The sequence below is a fragment of the Thunnus thynnus genome, chromosome 5 (genome assembly GCF_963924715.1).
Source record: "Thunnus thynnus chromosome 5, fThuThy2.1, whole genome shotgun sequence".
Classification (NCBI taxonomy): domain Eukaryota; kingdom Metazoa; phylum Chordata; class Actinopteri; order Scombriformes; family Scombridae; genus Thunnus; species Thunnus thynnus.
The window spans coordinates 22,610,557-22,628,170 of NC_089521.1; the positions used below are offsets into that span (position 1 = coordinate 22,610,557).

General features: G+C 39.3%; 1 long non-coding RNA gene across 1 annotated transcript; it reads right to left on the minus strand.

The window, feature by feature from the left end:
• Positions 1–3,611: 3,611 nt before the first annotated feature.
• LOC137183254 (uncharacterized) lies at positions 3,612–12,502 on the minus strand. Its single transcript, XR_010928434.1, has 2 exons — positions 11,977–12,502; positions 3,612–11,301 (listed from the first exon to the last, which is right to left on the minus strand). It is a non-coding gene; the product is annotated as an uncharacterized lncRNA (long non-coding RNA).
• Between the last annotated feature and the right edge of the window lie 5,112 nt (positions 12,503–17,614).

Genomic DNA, 17,614 nt, shown 5'->3' on the forward strand with positions numbered 1-17,614 from the left:
TTGTTTTTTTTTTTTGTTTTTTTTGCTCTTCCAACGCTGCATGAGCGGAGGGAGGGAGGGAGGGAGGGACAGAGATAGTCACATCTTGGGAAGTGTCTGTACTTACCGTACAAATAAGGTTCTTATTTAGGATACGAGTGCAGTGACACTCAGAGGATTAGCAGCAGCATTTTCCATAAAGCAACGACGCTCTCAGGACTCCTTCAAGTCTTTCTCACTTTCCCTTTAACTCCCTGTTTCTTCCTCTCACTTTTTACTCCATCACCACACTCCCAGGAGGTGAAAGAAATAAGCCCTGAACTGTTGGAAGAGACGAAGAAGAGGAAGTGAGAACAGGGTGAACATAAATTCACTAGGTGTTTCACTAAGATGTGTATGTGCTTGCTGTATGTGTGTGCGTATACACAGACAGACATCTGGGGATGTCATGGTTCCTGAAGGCTATAAACCAGTGTTAAAAAAGCAGTGCAGATCCATAGCTGGATTGAACCAGTGTTATGGCTGGTTTGTGGACTGTGCCTATCCAATCACAGCTCTAATTAAGCAAGAGCTGTGTGAGAATGGTGAGCGCGTAGCACCTCATAGCCCTCAAGATTATATTATTGTTTACTGGAGCCAAAAGACTTTGCACTGTGTGACTGCTGCAGCGCCATGTTGACACGGCTGTTTTATTATTAGCAAATACAGTTTTTTCCAGCGCCTTCTCTGTTTAAAAGAGTCTTGGCGAGGCAGACCCAGGAGGCTGCACAATCTATTTCATTTCCATTTGAAAAACAGTGCAGTGGAAATGACAAATGTGTGAGGCCTATTGAGGAGCCTTCAGGGCAGTAATGTAAATAACAGAAATTAATCATCTTCTCCAAAGAGGGAGAAACACGCCTCACAGTCACAACAAAGGTCACAAATCCGGCCTACGCCTTCACATCTTCCAAACAAGAGATGACAGACTTCTGACATGCCACTAATGTTTAACTGTGTGGTCCGTGTGTTTTACTGTGCGCCTGTTTACTGAGTGTGTGTTTTCATGTTTGTGTATGAGTATGTGCAAGCATCTCTCCATGAATGCTTTTTTTGTGCATTTCTGAATCTGCCATTGAATTTCTTTGGTTTATTTGTGTACGAGTGCGAGGCAGTGCGTGTGCAACTGCATCAGCGTGCATTTGTGCGTGCACACCTCCATTTTCTGTTTGAGTGAGTGTTTGGTCGCAGATTTGCAGGATACCTTTTTCTCTGAGGCTGAACCATCTACTTTTAGCTGACAGCAAATAGTTGAGCAGAACCAATTTAATCTTCTTTTTCAGCCCAGGATGACATACGGGAGAATAAAGCAGTGAAGCTTGTCCTAACTCTCCTGGTGGAAGCAGCCACTACGGGCGGCTGTACACTGAGGAATAGATGGTAATTGCAATGTGTTGATTTGAACTTTATAGGCATCATGGGAAGCTATGGGAACACAATGTGGTATTACCATACACTGGGCAGAGACATACTGCAACCCTCTCGTAGCTAGTCTAACAGCTTCCAGGGAAACTAATTTGCAGCTTGGGAAAATACTACCTGACAGATGGATTCACCAGTTGTACCCACAATTAATGGACGATTCAATCTCCTGGAAAAAAAAGAATCCTCTGGGTAGCTTTGGCACAGGAGAAGGGGAGCACAAATGTTGCTCTCCCACATCTCATAAATGTCACAATTAAAACCAACCACAAGCTCTGTGTACATTACAATGCCTCTCGGGGGACAGCTTGACATTTGGACAATCATGTCCAGTTTCTCATCACGAAAGAAGTTGGATTTTATGTACCCTGAAGAGCTTGCGCATTGCAGCATTATTGAACTCATTTAGAGAGAAAGAGGCAATAGCAGTGGAAATAAAGCACGGCAGAATGTCGCACATATATTCATAGCAGCAAGAGCCACAGAAACAGGTTTTTTCAATGACGGCGATCTATACATAGAGCTGGTCGGAGCTGAAGTGTTGCTGGTGAAGAGCACACACCAGCTGTCAGTGTGGGGAAAGAGAAGAAAATAGCTTTCATCACAGAGGGGAGAGGACTGTCGGGCCACAGGGAGGCAGAGACTGAATCAGTCATACATTTTCAAATAAATTCACATGGGTAAACTAGAATTTGACTGCAGGAATCCAGAGTATACGTAATGTAACCGAACTGCTCATCCTCCCTAGAGAATCCGCAGATGAACAGAGTAAAGCTATAAACAACAAATCCTTTCAGCTCCCAGAATTCTGCAGAGTCCAAACCAGATTAACAGTAGCTTTGCACCAAGTAGTCTATGAAAATTTAAAGCAAAGGCCTCCCGATTGTTTTACATAACACCAGGGTGGATGTGACTGAACTAGTGTTGACTCCATCTAGACTTCTTCCATTGTGAATGGCTGAAACTGGGTAGCTTAATCATTGCCCTGTTGCTTATGTTTTTGTTGATGGACAAAATTATGGGATTTGACTAAGAGGATTAAAATGACAGCAGTTAATGAGACACAGCTGGGACTGGATCACAACAGACAAAATTGTATCCCCCCCCACCCCCCATCCCAACTTCACACCCCACCCCCCATTGGAGTCACAAATCCATAAACACATAAACAGAACACACGCACACATGGGCATACACATCAACACAAAAGCACATATGTTGCTCCTCGCTTTCTTTCTCTCTCTAACACACACCTAGAGGCCAAGAGACAAGCTGCCACTCACTTCCATATAATGCTTATTACACAGGGTTTATTATCCCATTCAAATGAACCAGATTAATTCATGTCTTTTCTGCTGGATTTGAAGTATTTAGCCTAACAGGACACAATGGGAATAATAGCGTAATTGTAAGCTCTCCCTAACCCCTCCTCTGTCAAGTAAAAAAAAAAAAACAGTTCCTTTAAATACTGGTTATAGAGAGAGGGTCAATATATGCACATGGCAATGAGGCTTCTGATGCTGTAAATGAATTTCAAGGTTGATCCACATCATATTACCAAATAATCCATGTTATTATGGCTTACAAAGTCGGCTACTATGAAAGGATAAACAGTGGCATTGCTAAGACAAAATATGACAACATCTTATCTCCATTCTGAAACTGAATTATTACTGATACTTGAGGCAGTATTTATTGACTTTAGGCCACTTGGAGGCAACGGAACAAGCTGTTAACAAAACACTGACATCATGTTTTAAAGTTGATATGACGAACGTGTTAGCAAACTGTTGCCTATTTACACATTCAGAAGACACAGATAAACATTACCAATCATTTGAAGACATGTTTCAGACCACCTGGAAAATGTCTTTAGCTGCTCCACTCTGTTCACCCGCTACTTTGTGAACTTGGGCTGGGCATGTAGCAGGAAGTAGTAATCTAGTATTGTGCTGTAAAACCAAAAGAATGAGCTTAACGACACTAAAACTTTATGTGGAGCTCAGGAGAACTGTAGAATCGGGTGATAATTCTCTGTGGGACACCTTTCACATGACATGTGCTCATCTGATCCATTATTAATTTGGTAACACTTCATTTTATGGGGTCACATAATTTCCTAGAAAGGATCTGGCATGTAACTGTGAATTTATTGGAAGGATCCTTGAAAGAACTTTGTAATATGTCTTTATTTATAGGGATAATTGAGAAACTGTTCAGTTGTTACACTTTCAGTTAATTAATATCTAGAATAACAGTTAGTCTTTTAGTGAATGTACAGCAGGTCAGCTAAACATGCAAAAGTGTCAAAAGTTTTGTTCATGGGCAAATGGATACTAAAGTATCCTATAAGAAATGAATGATGAATAAATATTTGGGTATAAATAGTGTTTAGCAGTATTTAAATGAAACCAAGAACTGCTCATAACTTAACACAATTAACTGAAGTCAAATAACTGTTTCAGAACTTTAGAAACACATGCAAGTCTAACTTGTAACTAACCAGTAAAAAAAGATTGGATTAGCAAACAGGGGTTCCTACAAAGCATACAGTCAAAACACAAGCATTTAGCATCTAAATAAGACACAATCTTGTAGCTAACTTTGCCTGTCAGTCTTACGTGATGATTGTCTTAGTAAGCGACCAAATGTGTGTGTCCATCCTTTTCACTTAATGGCCTTGAGCAGATCCAGCAGTGTGGTGGAGTGTGTGATCCTGTTTGTCCTGGCTCATCAGCTAGACAGGAGCACGTCTCTGTGTATCCAATGTGGTCAACTGGTAAAGGTAAGAAATACAAAGAGATCTTTGTACCTTTGCAGCCCAGAGAGAGAGAGGAATGTGTGTTCACCGCTTTTATTGATACAATGATGTCATAGGTCACAGTGACCAATGCTAACTGGACATTGGATCCATGGGTGGAGTTAACATCCAGGTGTGAAATACCTGGAGGATTGTGGGAAACGTGAAGGATTCTGGGGGACTGAGTTCAACTTGCAGAACAAAGAACATGCAGTCTCAGTCACCATCTTGGATGGGATGGAGGCCCTACACCAGGCTGAACAGCAGTGTTTGACCGCCCTGGCTGTTTCACCTCTGACCACACCAGGCATCACCAATCGGTGTGGTTGGATGTGGTCAGAAGTATGCTCTGTTGCACCTGTAACCACACCCAACCATGAATCACTAGGTGCTGGAGTACACCTGTCAAAATCAGGAATTCTATATGGAAAAATCCCTGTAATTCATATAGTCATTGAAATTACATTTAATGTTTTCCATAGGCACAGAGTCGTCTTATATCCTTTATGTAAATGTCACCATGTGATATTTAATAGAGTTATAACAGTACCCTGGATATGGAACAGAGCTGGCTTTCATTAAATGTTCATGGATTGATATCTTGTAATAATCACTATCATGATCATTTCTGCCAGCCGGGTTGTCCTCCGAACTTTCCAATAAGTCGATCTTTCCATGCTTTCATCTTTATCTTTTCACCCTTGAGTGATGACAGCTCTACTGTATGTATCTGATGGTGATGTGGGATGTCCAATGCATATAAAACGTTAATGACATTCCTGGACATGATGTCCTCATGAGCAGCCTGCAGCAATCTCCCACACACTAAAGACAACATGCTTAATTAAATTCATGTGGAACCATGATGGGCCTACATGACACTAATGTGGCCTGAAACTATATGATAATGTAATATGCATGCTAATAAAGAGGCATGCAGTTTAAAGGTTCTAAATAATGTAAGCAACACATTATTAATCATGGCTGGGAGCAGGCAGAGAAGACAGAGTGCCTGCAACGCATGCATTTTGTAGCAATCCTGATGAAAAAAAAAAACATGTATGTGTGTGTGTCCATCTGTGTGGGTGTTTTAATCTATGTACATCTTGTGACTTTGCTCACACAGCAATGATACATTCCACTCCATTTTCTCATACAGCAGTCAAAAATTACATTCCCTGCATCAATTTGCTGCAGCATGTTTATTGTGATTCCTCTCATCTTTCAGTCTTAGAGACAGCACAGTGTTCAGTGGGTACATTCAAAAGAGGGTGACTGTATTATAATCAAACTTTGATAAAACTAGCAGTGACTCTTCCAGACATGCATGCATTAAAGTGAGCTCTGCTACTCCACCAGATACAAAAGACAAAATGCAGAGAAGGATTAATCAGAGAGAGAGATCACAGCAGCAAGGCCATGGCTGTGAATTTCAGTTACATGGTGTGATGTGGGCTGAGGAGTAAGCTAGCAGGATCAGAGGGATAACCAATCAGTCCGCAGCTTTCCTATGGTCGCGCCTGCATGGCAGACATGACATCTCACCATGCAATGCTGTGCCTGCTTGTATTAAGATTCAACAATTAAGTCCAGCACTTGTTTTGGTTGTAAACAGTCAATCTGCTTTAATATTTGGAAACACGTCGCCCTTTCAAAGCTCAAGGGCCACAGCATTATTTAGCTTGGCCCAATGCTGTGATGAATTAGTGAATTTCTGTGGGTGTGCTCTGAATTCCATTATGCTAATATTAACAGACGGCCCATCTGCAAGGAGCATCAAATAGGATGTATTTCTGTTCATCCGAGGTATTTATACCAGGTGGAACGTAGATTTAACCACCTGTGCACAAATCCTAATACAACACGATTTTCATAGAAGCACTCTGGTCATGACTGAAAAAATATTCTGTAATAAAGAATTGGCATATTCACTGAAATGTAAAAAGCGGTGCAGGTGGTGCCCAATGACCCACAGGCCCCTATCATATCTAGGTTAAAAGCTGATTGAGACCAATGACTTTGACTCTTACAGTAAGAGGGAACAAAAAGTTATGCTTCCATTTCAAATCAGCCTGAGTTTCAGCCCACACACAGGACATGCTTCAGTGGTCTGAGAAATTACAGGATACCACCCCTTCCAATTTCGCCATCACTGGACCAGACTGTTGCAGGCTTTTGAAACAATTACCCCAAGGGGACCAGAGTAACCTTGTTTATAGCTCATTGAGCATCCACAGTTCCAATTTAGCACAGGTAATTACAACATCGTTATCTTCTCCTAAATCTTCACCGAAGGTGTTATCACAAAAAGTTACCTTTGGCTCAGCGTTTTGCCATGTGGACTCTGATTGAAACAAACACAGCATCAGTATGCCCAGGCATTTCTTGGACAGGCTTATGTTCGTTCTCCAGGTGTCGCTGACCCAGCGCAGCCTGCTCACCCAGAACACATCAGTCATACTAACACACATCTGTCGCACAGGTCCAACCCACTCCATCACAGCCATGGCTGGTCTCTCTCCTTGAATGTCCCGCCCTGCTTGGAGAGGACAAACAAATCTTCTGATTTGCCTCTAATCTGCAGTCTACCCTCAGCATGGGCCACCGTCAACCCAGCACATCAAGGACAAGCACTCCACAGGGGGGCTATCCATTAGCACAGCATCCTGCCTCTCCCATAGTGTGATAGGTACAGGGCAGAGGGATATGCTCCAATTAGAGATGGAGACATGGGGACTTTGCAGCTGACATGTCCCTGCTGCTCCACAAAAGGAGTGTGAACACACCTTTTTCATACAATTAAATTAGTTCCCAGAAGGAAAATTTTATCCTGCACAATTCATTTGTTGAAGAATCTGCAATTACAAAGCCACAATGAATGAGAAAAGTGGGGAGACCCTGCCAAGCAACACTAACAAAAAACGTGGAATCAAATGAGAGTCAGAATTAAGAAAATTAAATAAGCACATTGCTGGAATGAATGATATCCTGGAGAGGATGCTTGATGAAAAGATTAGAAGTTACATTTATCCTTGGACAAAAACATTGACAGTAGCTAAATTTGACAGTTTCAACAGAATCAAGATGTTCTTAAAATGGAAATCGAGAATAAAAAAAAAAGGAGATGCAGAACAGTTTGGATGTTTAAATTGGAATATTGACGGCTCGCATTGAGCAGATGGAGCAAAACATCAGGAAAAAAAACTACAACAGACTTCAATCCAGAAACCACCAAAATGGTTTTTGGCCTGCCTTTCAACCCCATGCCCAGCCTGGCTGCAGTGGAGAGGCTGGAGCCATGAGGTTGTGGTCCGGGCCCAGTCAGGATCCAGCTGGCCTCAGTCTGAGATAAAGTTGCCTTATTGAGAGGGAAGCAGAAACTAAAGGAATATGATCAATACAACAATCGATACTTTGAAACTTGACATAATTTTGCTGAACAAGACGCATCTGTCTGATGATGAAGTAATCGACCTGGAAGGTTACATGGTTTGGTTATAATAGAGTAAAAGGCTCAGGGGGGTTGGCTTTTGTGTTAAGAATGATCTGTTGAAGCTGTAGAGAATCAACGTTATAGATAAACAGGTGGATGATATGTTTGAAATTTCTGCATTTAAAGTCAGATATACATTGGTTGTTTTCACCTGCTACCTGCCACCTGTAATGTCAGTATGGGGAAAGGATGCCTCGTTTTTCTTGAATCTTCTTTCAAGTCAAGTTTATTTATGTTCAGGAGTTAAGGCAATTTTTGTTTATGGAGGTATCAACAGCAGAAAGGTGCTTTTGATGACGATAGAAGTGGATGAGATGCCCCCTAGAGCCTCCTTGGATGTTTCTGTAAACAAGCATGGAGAATCAATGATTGAATTTTTTAAAAGAATCAAAGTTATGAATTGTTAATGGAAGGATATGCCCTCTGAATGCTAATTATACATCTGTATCTGTCAAGGGTAAAGCTGTGGTTGACTCTTTACTTGTACCATATGACTGCAGACAAACTTGTGACTCCTTTGAAGTATTAGCCCCAAATCAATTAATTAAATTTGCAAACTGTGTGGAGAATTGATTAATTGGAGAAAGATGTAGAATTCCAGATCATTCTTTATTGTTGTTAATTTTTTTAATAAAGACTGAGGCTCATTATTATGCAGTTCTTCAGGAGAGTCTCCTAATTTCTCCCACAAAAAAAGATAGTCAGCAGGACTTTACCAGCTAACTTCTTATCTTCTGGTTTACAGCAATCAATTTTTTTGAGAATGAAGAATGATTAACAATTCAGTTTTAGAGAACAAGAAAATCTAGATAACTGGTATGGTAGTTTTTGCAAATTGATTCAAGTAGAAATAGAGGTTGATAATAAAGCTGGAGATAACCATTATCCTAAAAGGAAGTTATTTAATAAGAAACCTTGTTGGAATAAGAATTCTGGCAGTCTATGCATAAAGTTGAAAATATGTGTCTGAGTTGCTCAAGTAATCACATGGAAAGAAAGAAATTCTTAGAGGCCTTCAAGAATAGTCAGTGCAGGTTTGATAAAAGATGCAAATTTATAAGGTAATTATTTGTAATAATATAATGATTTATAAGATACAGATTTCAAGACATTTCCAAAGAGGACAGGTGTTAAACTTGAAGAAAACTGGGATGGCAATCATGTAATTGGGTTGTCTGAGGTAATTAATAGGTGGGAGAGAGACTTTAAAGTCTCTTCTCCAGTGAGACTTTAGATTTTGATATGTATTATAAAGACTTCCTGTATGTTTGAAGGAAAATGTAATAGAGAGACAAATATTAAAAGAGGAATATTGTGTAAATGAGGACCTTAATAAGGATCTTATTCATAATAAAGTTCAAATGGCTATCAATTATGCAAAATTGGAGAAAGATACTGGAGTTTAAAATATACCAAATGAGATATTAAATTCAAATATTTTTTATTTTGAACAAATTATTTAAAACATGTTTTGAATCTGGCAAAATACCATCTATGTGGCTTAAATCTAATAAAAATCCAGTACCAAAATCTCAAAATGAGGACCCGAGGGATCAGCCTAATGAGCACAGTTTACAAGCTGTATTCAACTATACTTAATGAAAGGCTCATGTTGCATCTAGAGAAAGAATGGCTACTTGTGGAAGAGCAAAATAGGTTTCATAAGTCAAGGCGATATCTTGATTATATCTTTGTATTGTCTATAATTATAACAAATAGAATATGTGAAAACAAGTCAACAGGCTTTATTGACTTTCAGAAGGCTTTTGATATGATCAATTGGGATCTTTTAGCCTTTTGAGTACAGGGTAAATGGAAAATTTTACAGGGCTCTAAAAGCTCTCTACAGCGAGCCCATAGCGTAGTGTGTGTAAGGTTGAATGAGTTTCACACAAACTGGTTCCCAACCTCATCAAGGTTGAAACAAGGTGGTGCTTTGTCCCCCACATTGTTTGCAAATTTTATAAATGATTCGGCTTAAGAAATTAAATATTTAAATTGTGGGCAAATGTGTGGAAGGGAAGTGTTAAGTACTCCTCTATGTGCAGACAACATAGTTTTACTATCACCATCCAAAGATATAAATGCAGCAGATGCTCTCCTACACTAATAAGAGGTGTAAAAAATGGAGACTTTATTAACAAAAAGAAAACTGAAATATTTCACTTTAGAAAATCCTCATTTAACCGCAGTACTTACCAGTTTAAAGTTGGGTCACATCAGCTGAATTATGCAGACTCATAAATATCTCAGTTTCTATATTGATTGATTGATTCATAAAAAGTGTAAAGGTTCTTGCTGAATCATCAAGCCTGTGTGTGTCCTGTACTTGATGATACTGCCAGAGTTAGGGGCCTAAGAAATATCTTTATGTGTGAATCAGTGCAAAACAGTGCTCTGAGATATTTTCTGGGTGTGCACAAATATGCACCAAAGTTGGCTATGGTGGGAACATGGGATAGGATCATGTGAGGCTCTTTGGATGTTGTTTAGAGCTGTTATGGAATCAGTTACTTGATATGGAAGAAAGTAGTTTGATGAGACAAATGTTTGTCTGGGATAAACAAATTATTGGTTTGTGGTCTAAAGATGTGTGCACATAAGTCTGTTTAGAGATTATGTGTTTGCAAAGGGCAATGGGCTGCCAATATATAGACTAAACTAAAACTGCATGTTTTTACAATGATAAAAACTGAATGTGGTACAGAGAATTATGTTGTATATAATTTGTCTAAAAAGCAAAGATCTCTATGTGCCCAGCTGAGATCTGGTATTTTACCTCTGACTGTTGAAACTGGACAATTTGTTAATCTAGAAGAAGAAAAGTGGATTTGTCCAATGTGTCTAAATTATATAGAAAATTAGTTCCATTTTGTTTTCTACTGCCATTTTTATTGTGAACTGTGTAATTCTTTGTTTAGTAAGATACATATTGATTTTGTAAATACGGGTCATTGCATGTGTAACCCTTTTTACTAAAAGTTATGAAATATGGTCGTGGTTGCAGGGAATATACTAGTTGTGATATTTACTATAGCTAGAAAGTCAGAAGCTACTGGGATTGCCTACAGAGCCAGAATAGACCAAACAATACACCAGAATCAACACTCAGACACAATATCTCCCTTTTGGAAGAACAACTCTTCCTTTTTATGGAAAATAGTGAAGAAAAGTAGAAAAAGAAAAATGTATATGAAAAACACAATTAGTAATTGAAAAGCAAAAACAAAATTCAAATTGGCCAATAAGTCTTTAGATTCAGGATTCAATCAGATCCTATTCCCTTTCAGTCACTTTAGTCACTGATGTGAACTCAGTCCTCCTGTCCCACACTTATCATCCAGAACTAACTAATAGTTCTATTTGTACCACTTCGGAAGAGGCAAATTTTCGTCCTACCGCATTGTAGAATGCGCTAGTTGTATGTAAAGAGACAAAGTCCTTGAGTCCGGGATTTCAATCTTCTGCATGCAATTGAGTCTCGAGTTCCACTCCATTGGGTTATAGCTCGCCATCAAACATCCAACAGTTTCCAGGCTCAAACTCCAGGTACGTCCAAAAACCTGACCTGTAGTAGGCAAGGCCAGAACTCACATTCAAGCTTCTAATCTGAAATAGTGGACCATAAAATAAAAGCTAGAATACATCTCATCAAATTCTTTCATTATACTCTATATTACTTAAAGGATAACATCAGAACTAGTGAAATATTAGTAATTGTAAAATCCCATCATAAACAACATAGTAGTCTCAAGTTCCCGTGTTCTCATAGAACTGTGGTTACTAAAATAACCTCTTAACTCACAATTAGAAAGAATACCAAAACACTCCCTCCTTCACATGGCAATTGGCATAAAATGTCTACACCAACACTAAAAAACATGTGCTTTTGTGCCCTGCACCATGCAATGGCGGCCTATAGTCACCTGCACAAAACATGTCAACAACTAGCAAAGGTGCAGCTCAGTGTGGTTAAAAGGCACAGGTTAAGGTGCTAAAAACAACGCAAATAAACATTAAGTGGAGGACAGATCTGCTTAAAAAAACACCAATAAACATTTAGTGTATAACAGATGAGCTAACATTGAATACATCAGCTAAGTTTATGTATTTCACTGTACAAAATTATATTTCCATTTCGAAATAGCATAGCTAACACTTTTAGCACAAGCAAATGGCATTTGCCCTTGTATTTGCTAGCATTAGCGGCTAGCGCCACAACAGTCAAAAAAAGATATCTCACCAATGCGGTTATTTCTCAGTAACCAGCGACGACAAGACTCTCTGGTCATACTCACACAGTACTCGGGGGTGATTTAGCTGACTTTAATCAACTTCCTTTTTAGGCTTTTATCCAAGATTAATGGTTAGCGCTCGTCACGGTGGATACCCTCTTCCTTGCTGTGACTCAAAACAGGAAGTGAAACTCTGGCATAGGTTTTGTCCATGGATACAGAGAAAGAAAAAAAGAGAACTGGATACAGCGTCGGAGGCGGGGCCCCGTTCATTCCTATGAAAGTTGCTCAGTGGCGCATGAAGCCAAAAAAATCGACTTCCTGGTATGAAAGTACCCGGATCTTCTGCATTGTGCGGCCCATAGAGCATGCGCACTAGTGACTTTCGCTGGCCGAGTCGGCTACTTCCGGTTTAGCCCTCTGGCTAATTTGAATGGGGATAAAACAATTCAATCACGCGGCTCTTCTAGGCTTTTTAAATGTGATCGGACCGAATGGATGTAATTCTGATAGAGAGACAAGTCATTTTGCGGGTCTTTGTGACGCTCAGAAAAATTTATCCGCTGATTTACAGACGTCTCTTTCACAATGTAAGTCTATGGGAAAAAGTCTTTTTGGGCCAGTGTGCATCACGTGACATTGTAATTACACGGTTTGGCCACTATGTCAAATTAGCTTCAAAGCCTGGCGCTCTTCCTGTATCCAGTTATCTTTATACATCCATGGTTTTGTCAGCATCGATGTAACTGATACCTGATTGGCTGACAGAGCTAGCCTCTCAAATTCACATGTAAAATGTTTAGAATCATCTGAAATCAAACACTAATAAAGGAAAATAAATTTTTATCTTTTCAGATCAAGTTGTCCGTTTATTTTTCCTTACTGTGCATCTATCACATATCTTTATCTTCTATTCTTTTTAATTCTGACAGGTTATTTTCTGTACATTATTTAGTATGATTGAACAATTTTCTATGTAACACTTTTCCTTATTCAGGTTAATTTTATATGCAAAGATTATTTAACCTGGGTTACACATGTCAAATCAGACAGAATCCCGGAAAGCGGTTGCAGCACTGTCTCAGATTTTGTTCAAAGTTTGTCTATATGATGTTTGGGTCCCAAAACTAAGATCTATAAAACATTTTTGTTCAGTTCCAATGTTTTTATTTTTTTTTTTGGCCCTTGATATTTTTTTATTTTTACACTCTCAAAAATGCCTTATCTGGGAAGCCATGTTTGGGCATTAATATCTTGTATTATTCCTAGCCTCACCAAACTTTGTAGGATGGAAGACAAACATGTTCTCAGTATAACTGAACCATTAAAAGTTTGTACTGCATGGCTATTGATTTTCTATAAGACCCTAGATTTGAAAAAAGTGCAAAATTCCTAAACGAGATGATGATGATATTGAGGGTATTATGAACCCATTTTATTGCACATATATGGTATCAATCATTTTTTCTTCAAATACAGTCTTTTATTAATTTTGTGTCAATATTTGAGGTCTCTACCACTAATGGACATCAAAATATTATGAATAAAACAAGATGTGGTAGCATATTTTGGTCATTTTCATAGGACCAAAATGGTATGTGCTAGTAGGAACATGAAAATATATGTGGAAATAGCTTGATGTATGGTCATTTAGTGTACAAAGTGCCAGTGTCCTTCCATGTTCCCTTCATAGATACATATGTATGTAAGGGTACTTATATGTCCCAGCCTCTGAAATAATGATTGGAGGAAAGAAACACATGTTTTCTGTAGGCTCATTTTACTATAGGTCTTTAATGCAAGCTATATTCTTTACTATCAGGGCATATAGCTTTCTAACAATGCACACTGTAAAATGACATGTATAAACACATCCAACCTTTTATGTGTAAACACATTTAGATACTCCCACTGGAGCTTGAGAGGGCCATTTAGGTACCACTTATTCCTCCTCATACCAGAGGTTTTATCAAAATATTTCACTTATTTTCAGTATCCAAGACCTTACTGGAGACACAATTCCCATTTCAAATGTCCTCTATTCCAACAAACATACTGAAAACATGTTTAGCCTTCATTTCTTACAATTCCTATGAGACAGGAATTCAATAACATGGAGATACTGAGGCAAAAAAATGTATTCCTGAAATAGATGTTTTTCTGCCAGAGGTAAAATTTCTCTCAAATCTGTGTCTATTTTTGTATGAAGGAAAAACGGAAGGACATTGGCACTTTGTACCCTTAACAACCGTACATCAAGCAATTTCTATGTTCATTTTTATGTTCCTACTAGTTACCCCACATATCATTGTGGTCCTATGAAAATGACCAAAATATGCCACCACACCTTGTTCTATTCATAATATCTTCATGTCCATCGGTGGCAGAGACCTCAAATATTGGCACAAAATTAATGAAAAATTGTATTTGCAGAAAAAGTAATCATTGATATCATATTGGTGCAAAAATGTGGGTTTGTAATACCCTCAACATCACTTTTGTTTAAGAATTTTGCACTTTTTTTCCCAAATCTAGGACCTTATGAAAATAAGATGGCATGCCGTACAAGCTTTTAATGGTTTTGACAAACATGTTTGTCTTCCATCCTACAAAGTTTGGTGGGGCTGGGAACAATACTATCAAGATATTAATGCCCAAACATGGCTTCCCAGATAAGGCATTTTTGAGGCTATAAAAATGAAATAATATCAAACACTGAAAAAATATGAAAACATAGAATTTGAACAGAAATATTGCCTTGATTTTGGGATCCATTCATGATATTGACAAGGTTTGAACAAAATCTGAGATGGTGCTGCAACAACTTTATCTGATTTGACATGAAATGACCCATATGGATGATGCACAAAGACTAAGTTAGCTGTTCACATATGAAACAAATGCATGAGCCAGTTATCTGGAGAAAGCCTGGAGAGGAGGAAAAAAGCTCTTTATCGAGATTATCTGTAGATATGTACCAGCTCTTTATGTGAACAGCTCATTGGGGATTTTTGTTTTGCTTTTATTTTGTTTGTGTTTCTTTTCTCTTCCTTTTTCCACATGCTTTGTATATGCAATACCGGAAGGTGTATGTTATATAAAATAGTGGTGTCTTGTAATCCCAAGTGGGATGGGCCATATGTTTGGTATGACACAGAAATAAAACTGAAACTAAAACATGCAAAAGGAAAGGTAAGTGAGTACATTTATTTATATAGCACCATTGGAGAGCAGAGACATCACAAAGTGTTTCACAGAAGAAATAAAGCATAAACATACATACAGACATAAAACATAGTAAAAACAAAATTAAACAGAAAATAGAAAATTTACATTAAGGCAAGTCTAAACAAATGGGTCTTGAGCTCCTTTTTAAAGATGTCCACAGAGTCCACAGATCATAAGTTCAAAGGGAAAGAGTTCCAAAATTTAGGAGCCACAACCTCAAAAGCACAGTCTCCTTTTTGTTTTAAGCCTATATCGAGGAACAACCAATAAACCCTGATAAAAGAACCTTGGAGACTTGCTGGTGACTTACAGTAGGGCTGCAGTAGATTTCTGTAGATCTACTGCAGCCCTAGGCAGGTGCCTAACCATGCAGAGCTCCATAGGTGATCACAAGAACTTTGAGTTGGATTCTGAATTTGATGGGGAGCCAGTGAAGAGCAATCAGAATCAATGTCACATAAGACCTTTTGGAGAACCTAGTCAAGAGTTTAGCAGCAGCATTTTGGACCACTTGTACTCCACATTTCCATCTCTGCTTGAGACACAATGGACCTGAGCTTTGCAATGTTTCTCAGCTGGAAAAAACAAGAGCAACTCAGCAATAGACATGTTGATCCAGAGTCAGAGCCTGGTCCAGAGTGACACCTAGATTTCCTATGGAGGATTTAACTGGCGAGGTAAGAGACCCAAGATCATCCCTTATCTTAGGGACAAGACTCGGAAGGGCAGCGATAAGGATTTCTGTTTTGTCTGCATTTAGCTGTGAGAAATCATCTGCCATCCAGTTTTTTATAGCATTTAGGCGGTTATTTAAAACTGACAATAAAAGGCTTTCCTTCCCTGTCATATTTCCTGCCCCGGGCTGTTGCTGTTCATTCACCTCATGAAGCCAAACCATTTCCATCATGCTGTTTCTTTTCATGTGTGTGATGCTGCCTCGGTGTGTGCCTCTAAGCATGAATGGCCAGTCAAGCTTATGTGTGTATGTGTCTATGGGAGAAAATGTGTGTGATCTTGTTCGTGTTTGCTTGCTTTTTGGCGTCTGTGTGAAAACACTATCTTGGGGTGGTCTTTGGCATGCATCTCTCGTTCGAGGCTTCCATCAACAGAAATCCATCCGTCTCTATAGTGCAGCATGCTCAGTTTGCCTGTACTGGGTTGAGATAGGTTGGACTGGCTTCATGCTTCATGCATTTGCATGCTGCATGAACACAATCTGCTGACACCCAGTGGGAACTCCTTTCATCCATTTGCATTGTTTTTTACGCTCCTACGCAAAGGGAACCAATTTGCGGCCATAGTCCATCTGATTTTTAATCAGGAGTGTATGTACAAGGGAGGTAAAAGACACGGAAGAAAACATAGAAACAACACACCGATATGAATATTTCATCTTTGTTCTATATGAATAAAACACAACATGGTCCTGAGTCAACCACAGGACAGCATACCTATGACCAGTCCCATGTGTATCTGCTCACTCTAAAGGAGAGAGATGAGCACTCAGATATGAATGGATGGGCTTTTCCATTATCATACACCTCCCATGCAATCTAAACTTCACCAGTGGCCTGCAAATGCAAGTGCATTCTTCTACATAAACACAGGCAAATTCTAGTGTATTTGGTTGATTATGCAGTGTATCAACTATGCATGAAGCAATTACATACCAGGGCCTAGGGGCTTGGATGGAGCACGAATGGATGAATTCTTACAACAATCCCTCCTTCCACTCTCTCTACATGTCCATTCATTAATCCAGCCGGGTGGCCATTTGTTTGTGCAAACATTCGTTTAGCTATTTGTTTGTCTGTTCATTCAGCCATGGAAGTTTTTGTTGTTGTTGTTTTTGTCTGCTTCAAGAGATGTCAATGTCTTCTGACCCAAATCTGTAGGGATTTCCATCTGAGTCGAAGAGACTGGCTGCATTGATAAATAAAGGTCAAAGGTAGAAGCATGCAGCAGGGATAAGGATTGTGGTGACAGAAGAAGTAAGAAGAGAAATAAACCACTGGATCTGCAGAGGCTTAGATTGATTGGAATTTAGAGAGAGAGGGGGGAAAAATTAAATTGGGGTAAGGGAGGGAGGTGGGGGGAGGCTGGAACAGAATAGATGGAGAGTGAGAGAGAGAGAACAGAGCAGGAGTCAGCATGATATGGGGCACGCCAGAGAATGAGATTTTTGCCCTGCGAGCACCAACTTCAAAAGCTTTTGGGGGCATGCCTCTACACAATTTTACTCTTAACATAATCCAGATTCCTCTGTGTGTGTGTGTGTAAGAGAGAGAAAGAGAGGCAGTGAGTGAGGATGGGGATGAGAGAGATGTAAGAGAGACAGAGGCATCTCCGTGGCAACCCCCCACCCCTCCATTGATCCCCTTTAGAAGAGAATTAATAACTCATCACCCGTTTCACCAA